The sequence below is a fragment of the Hemitrygon akajei genome, chromosome 9, assembly GCF_048418815.1.
Source record: "Hemitrygon akajei chromosome 9, sHemAka1.3, whole genome shotgun sequence".
In the NCBI taxonomy this organism is placed as follows: Eukaryota; Metazoa; Chordata; class Chondrichthyes; order Myliobatiformes; family Dasyatidae; genus Hemitrygon; species Hemitrygon akajei.
This window is the reverse complement of record NC_133132.1, coordinates 69,670,268-69,677,406: the sequence shown is the minus strand read 5'-3', so window position 1 is coordinate 69,677,406 and position 7,139 is coordinate 69,670,268. Positions and strand designations below refer to the sequence as shown.

Here is a 7,139-nt window from a genome sequence, read left to right as displayed (position 1 = left end):
AGTGGTGTTCCACAGGGACCCCTCCTCTTTGTGATTTTTATAAATGACCTGGATGAGGAAGCAGAAGGGTGGGTTAGTAAGTTTGCTAATGACATAAAGGTTGGGGTTGTTGTGGATAGTCTGGAGGTTTGTCAGTGATTACAGTGGGACATCGATAGGATGCAGACTGAGCTGAGAAGTGACAGATGGACTTCAACCCAGATAAGTACGAAGTGGTTTATTTTAGTAGGTCCAATTTGAAGACAGAATATAATATAAATGGCAAGAATCTTGGCAGTGTGGCAGATCAGTGAGATCTTGGGGTCCGTGTTGATAGGACACACAAAGCTACTGTGCAGGTTGACCATGTTGTTAAGAAGGCATATGGCATTTCGCATCATCAACTGTGGGAATGAATTCAAGAGGCATAAGGTAATGTTGTGGCTATATAGGACCTTGGTCAGACCCCACTTGAGAGAGGATGTGGATACTATAGAGTGCAGAGGAAATTTACAAGGACATTGCCTGAATTGGAGAGCATACCTTATGAGAATAGGTTGAGTGAACTTGGCCTTTTCCCCTTGGAGCAACGGAGGGTGAGAGGTGACCTGATAGAGGTGTACAAGATGATGAGAGGCATTGATCGTGTGGATAATCAGAGACATTTTCCAGGGATGAAATGGCTAACACGAGAGGGAACACGAGGAAATCTGCGGATGCTGGAAATTCAAACAACAACACACACAAAATGCTGGTAGAACACAGCAGGCCAGGCAGCATCTATAGGAGAAGCGCTGTCGACGTTTCAGGCCGAGACCCTTCATTAGGACATAGTTTTAAGGTGCTTGGAAGTAGGTACTGAGGGGAAGTCAGGAGTAAGTTTTTCCACACAGTGTGGTGGGTGCATGGAATGGGCCGCTGGTGGCGGTGGTGGAAGCGGATACAATAGGGTCTTTTAAGAGCCTCTTCAGGTACATGGAGCTTAGAAGAATAGAGGACTGTGCGCTAGGGAAATTCTAGGCAGCTTCTCGAGAAGGTTACGTGGTCGGCACAACATTGTGGGCCGAGGGGCCTGTAATGTGCTGTAGATTTCTATGTTTTTATTTTTGTAGCCCGTTGTAACATGAAAACCTTGTCACAAACTAATGGTTGGTCTGAGACTCGACTGTGGATCAGAGACTGCACGGTGAAGTCAGGTCCACTCCCAGAGGGACACGCAACAACATCAATGTTAACAAGCAGCGGTCGCCCCACCGACTCTATCCGCGTCTCTATGGCAACTGCCGGCGACCCACCTAAGCCCAGCCCTCTGACGTAACTGCGCCGGAACCCACCCGTCGAATGTGCTGGAACAAACCGGTTTACCCCTCTTCACCCGTCAGCCTCCGCACTTCCCGGAGAAGTAGTGCCCCGACGAGCCGGCGGTTTAGGCTGCACGGCGATCGGGAGGCGGCGGGTAGAAAGCGCGGTGAAGAGACAGGGTCCGGATGCCCAGGGGTGGGGGACCGGCGATGGGGCTGGGGCCTCGGTGGGCCGGTCGGTATGCGCGGATGGGTACACCGGTGTGGGGTGGCGCGGCGCTGAGATACAGCGGCAGCGGAAGCAGAGTTTCTTTCCGCGGCGGTAGTGAAGCAGCGAGTACCTGACTGCTCCCAGTCCGTTCCCTCCGGTGTCAGCAGGACCGCGTACCCGACTCAAGGTAGGGAAGACACAGCCTTGTGGCCTGGCCGGGAGCCACGCGGGAGTGTTTCTCCTGGTATCGGGCCGGCAGGGACTGCTCTTGGCCAGCCCTGCTTGGGTTTGGGCTCGCTCGGCCTCGGGGGGTGCTGACCAGAATGTGTCTGCTGGCTGGGCAGACATCGGGTCGTCTACACCGGGACAGCCCGGGTAGATACGCAAACGGGCTGGCGCAGTATCGGGTGGTTAGATCGGTGTGGGCACCCTCTCCTCCCTCCGACCTGCTCCTTTATCTGTGGCCGGGCACCACGTGCTCCACGGTGCCGCCATTTTGTCCCGATGGGTGGCGCACCTGGCTTCGGCTGTGATGTGGTCACTGCGGCTAAAAGGCTGGAGGTGCGCTCCCGCTTCTCTTCTCTCTCTCTCCCCCCCGCCCCCCATGTTAATTAAAAAAAAACTTTGCAACGTCTTATTACTTGTGGTGCTTGGACTCTTGCTCAGAACCCTCTGCGCCCATTTCACCAGGCCTCGTGGTGTAATTTTTTTCCCGCGCGCATGTCCCCACCCCACGGCAAACTGAATCGCTAACTTCACGCTGGGGCTTGAGATACCCCCACCCCACCATACTCCTGTCCTCTGCACCAAACCGTCCACAGTTTGGGCACGCTCCATTATCCCACCCATCTTGATCCTATCTCCTGCATCACATACTCTGGAGCTGGTAATTGGGCTTCTTATTATTACCTGTACTGAAGTACAGTATAGTGGAAATGCTTGTTTATCATGCCGTTCGGATAGGTTTTTCCAAACATAAGCTTATGGAGGTAATTTAAAAGGGAATAAAGTGATAAGAGAATCCAGAACAGAGTTGCAGAGAAAATGGAAGTAGACAGGTAAGGTGCTAAAGCCATCCTGAAGAAGGCTGGAGAAAGATCACAAACGAGAAAATCTGTAGATGCTGGAAATCCAAGCAACACAAAGTTCCGGAGGAACTCAGCAGGCCAGGCAGCAACTAAAGACAATAAAGTGTAGTCAACGTTTCAAGCTGAAGCCCAATGTCGACTACTTTTTTCCCCATTGATGCTGCCTGGCTTTCTGAGTCCCCCAGCATTTTGTGTGTTTGGGTGGGGGGGAGAAGAGGGAAGAGTTCTTCTATTGTATGCAAGTTCCATTCAAGAAGAGACTGGGGACTGTCCTAGACATACTGTATCTATCCTTCCCCAACCCCTGAGCTCTATCTTCCTTTCAGTTCACAGAAGGGAACTTCCAACCCCAACCTTTTCCTGTCTGTTGATACCTTTGGTGATGGTGGGTTGTACTGGGTGGTAGGTTTTGGATTGGAAGTCAGAATCATGGGGAATGTGTAGCATTGAAGGGGTTGTTTGACCATTTGTGCCTTTCCTGGTTGAGAATGAACTTCCACTGCCAATGTCTTCAACTACTGGGTGGTTAGGGAGTTTCCACCTTGACCTCTTTGGTCCTTGTTCTACACCTATGCATCCTCCGGTGGAAAATGTTTCATTTGTGCATTTTTATTTACAGGAAAGTTTGAAGAAAGGCCTTTTAATTGTGTGTCTCTCATTCAATCTCTTGGCATTTTAGAAAACAATCCAAGCATCCCTGTCTGTCTTGGTGGTCATTATTTTCTCTTCCTGGTGACTCCTCTAAACATTTTCTGTACCCACCCTTTGGCAATCACATTACCTTGCACTGCCGTAGTACTTCAGCAACAGTATAACTGGGATTAGCTGGGTGGATACATTGGTCACTGTGAACTTAGTGGGTAATACATAGAATTATGAAGGATCTGGGGATTTGGAGAGGGTGCAGAAAATAGTTTCTGGACTAGAGGGCATTGGCTACCAGGAGAGATGAGACAAACCTGAATTGTGCCAGAACCCGGGGGGGGGGGGGGAGTGGAGGAATTTGGATCATGCACAGGCAGCAGTGATTAATTTAGACATAAAACTAAGAGCAGTTTCTGGTCTGCTGTACCATAATGACTGATTTATTATCTGTCAACCCTATTCTCTTGCTGCCTTGTAATCTTGGGCACCCTTATTGTTATAGCACTTGTTAATTCAGTATTCCAGTAGACACTGCTTGACCCTCAAAATGATTTGCTTTCTTCCAGACAATTCTGTGTCGGTACTTTACCCCCAACTCCTTGCACTTGTTCTATCAGGAAGTAGGTATAGGAACCTTGGGTCCCAGACCACCAGGTTCAGTGTGGATAACTTCCCTCACCTTAACACTGAACACAACCTATGGACTCAACTGTGAGACTGTTGGGGTCATCTACTGTATCCAGTACTCCCGGTGTGGCTTCCTGTATATCAGTGAATCCCAGTGTAGATTGGGAGACAGCTTTGCTGAGCACCTGCACTCTGCATCCCATTCCAACACGTCAGTCCATGGCCACAATTGGGTTGGAGGAGCAATGCCTTGTATTCTATTTGGGTAGCCTCCATGAACATCAATTTCTCAAACTTCGGTTCACCATTTCATCCTCTCAGCTTGTCTCCGTTCTGCCCATCACTTCCCTCTGCTGCTCCCCTTTCCTTTTTTCCATGGCTCTATCAGATTCCCTCTTCTCCAGCCCTTTATCACTTTCACCAATTGATTTCCCAGCTCTTTACATCACCTCTCCCTCCTCAGTTACACCTATCACCTACCATCTTGTACTTTCTCCCCTCCCTTCCCCTCATTTTCCCCCCAGTCCTGATGAAGGGTCTCGGCACTGAGCATTGACTATCCATTTTTCCCTGGATGCTGCCAGGCCTGCTGAGTTCCTCCAGCATTTTGTGTGTGGCACTAAGGACTCTACAACTTATGTTGTCAGTATTGTTTAATCTTTTCATATTTGCAATTTGTCTTTTGCATATTGGTTGCTTGTCAGTCTGTAGAGTTTTTCATTGATTCTATTTCTTCTACTGTGAATGCCTGCAAGAAAACAGCCTCAATATCCTCTCCTGTGGAACAACACTAGTCAACCAGAATAGGTCCTGTTTATTCCCACTCTGCCTCCTATAAAAGTATATACAGTGGCAAGCAGAAGTTCGGGCACCCCGGTCAAAATTTCTGTTATTCTGAATAGCTAAGTGAGTAAAAGATGACCTGATTTTCAAAAGGCATAAAGTTAAAAATATTTTAAGCAAGATTACTTTTTTATTTCCATCTTTTAGTTTCAAAATAACATAAAAAGGAAAAGGGCTTGAAGCAAAAGTTTGGGCACCCTGCACGGTCAGTACTCGGTAACACCTCCTTTGGGAAGTATCACAGCTTGTAACTGCTTTCTGTGGCCAGCTAAGTCTTTCAATTCTTTGGGGGATTTTCACCCATTCTTCCTTGCAAAAGGCTTCTAGTTCTGTGATATTCTTGGGCCATCTTGCATGCACTGCTCTTTCGAGGTCTATACACAGATTTTCGATTATGTTTAGGTCAGGGGACTGTGAGGGCCTTGACAAAACCTTCAGCTTGCACCTCTTGAGATAGTCCATTGTGGATTTTGAGGAGATCATTATCCTGTTGTAGGAGCCATCCTCTTTTCACCTTCAGCTTTTTTTTAAACAGACATTGTGATGTTTGCTTCCAGAATTTGCTGGTATTTAATTGAGTTCATTCTTCCCTCTACCAGTGAAATGTTCCCTGTGCCACTGGCTGCAACACAAGCCCAAAGCATGATTGATCCACCCCCCCATGCTTAACAGTTGGAGAGGTGTTCTTTTCATGAAATTCTGCACCCTTTTTTCTCCAAACATACCTTAGCTCATTGTGGCCGAACAGTTCAATTTTAACTACTTCAGTCCACAGGACTGGTTTCCAAAATACATCAGGCTTGTTTAGATGTTCCTTTGCAAACTTCTGACGCTGAATTTTGTGGTGAGGACACAGGAAAGGTTTTCTTCTGATGACTCTTCCATGAAGGTCATATTTGTGCAGGTGTTGCTGCACAGTAGAACAGTGCACCACCACTCCAGAGTCTGCGAAATCTTCCTGAAGGTCTTTTGCAGTCAAACGGGGGTTTTGATTTGCCTTTCTAGCAATCCTACGAGCAGTTCTCTCGGAAAGTTTTCTGGTCTTCCGGACCTTAACCTGACCTCCTTCTTAATTATATTATGAACTGAGGAAATGGCTACCTGAAAATGCTTTGTTATCTTCTTGTAGCCTTCTCCTGCTTTGTGGGCATCATTTATTTTAATTTTCAGAGTGCTAGGCAGCTGCTTAGAGGAGCCCATGGCTGCTGATTGGGACAAGGTTTGAGGAGTCAGGGTATTTATAAAGCTTTGAAACTTGCATCACCTGGTCTTTCCTAATGAGAACTGTGAACAAGCCATACCCCTAACAAGCTAATTCAGGTCTGAGACCTTGGTAGAAGTTATCTGAGAGCTCAAATCTCTTGGGGTGCCCAAACCTTTGCATGGTGCTCCTTTCCTTGTTTTCACTCTCAAATTGTACAAAGCAAAAATAATACACTAATCTTGCATAAAATGTTGAAAAGAATGTTTCATCTTTAACTTTATGACTTTTGGAGATCAGTTCATCTTCTACTCATTTAACTATTCCCAGTAACAAAAATTTTGACCAGGGGTGCCCAAACGTTTGTATGCCACTGTAAGTATTGGGATCCAATTTAGTATTTGCATTGGGTTTTTAATCTTTTTGACATGCATTAGGTTACAGCACTGAAGCAAGTGATTTGGCCAGCCCTGTTATTCCTTTCCAGAAACAGCCATTTCCCAGTGCTATCCTGACAGCATTTCCGATTATAACCTTCCACTGTTACTTGGTGCCCTTGGTTTGATCCCTGATGGTTGACCCAATTACAATTAGAACAGTTTCACACTCACTGCTGCACTTTTGATTTTAAATGATGTCGGGTCCACCTTAAAACTTCTGTTTCAGAGGCAGACTAGCATGTGTTTTGCCTTGAATAGCTTGTGGTGTCCATAGTGTTACACTTACAACTCTAAATGTAGAGTCTGACAATATAATCCTTGCTCTTGTACTATAACTGTCTATAATGCTCAATGTTATGTTTTTAACTGCTTTCTCAACCACCTGATATTAACAGACTTTGTTCATGCTCCCATCTTCTTATTCTGTATATGTTTAGAGTTTGCCTCCTTTGTTATTTCCCTTACTGAAATTAACACCTTGCAGTTCTTGGTGTTAAAATTTGTCAAATCTAGCATCCATCTGTCTATTCCAACAGCTTCTCTACATCATCTTGGCCTTTAACCATTCTCATGGTTTACTGTCCAGTTTTATTGTCTAATAATTGGGAAAATGTACTGTGTATTCTTGTGTTTGAGAGTTACGAAAGTTTATAAAGAAATTTGTTTGTTTTGCTGACTAGCCCCTGCTCTGCTGTGCATTTCCCTCCTGAATGAAAGCAGTTGTTCACTACTGCATTTGGGGTGAGAGGAAGGAGTTTTAAGGGTATTTGAGGAAAGGGGCATTTTACACTGAATACTGTAGCT

At 46.2% G+C, this 7,139-nt stretch overlaps 1 protein-coding gene across 1 annotated transcript in view; it reads left to right on the top strand.

Annotated features, from left to right (window-relative positions):
• Positions 1-1,520: 1,520 nt before the first annotated feature.
• The window catches only part of hsp90ab1 (heat shock protein 90, alpha (cytosolic), class B member 1), a 30,837-nt gene continuing 25,218 nt past the window's right edge, over positions 1,521-7,139 (top strand). Inside the window, exon 1 of the mRNA XM_073056253.1 lies at positions 1,521-1,678. The gene's annotated coding sequence lies outside the window, so the exon portion shown is untranslated. The remainder of the gene's footprint in view (positions 1,679-7,139) is intronic.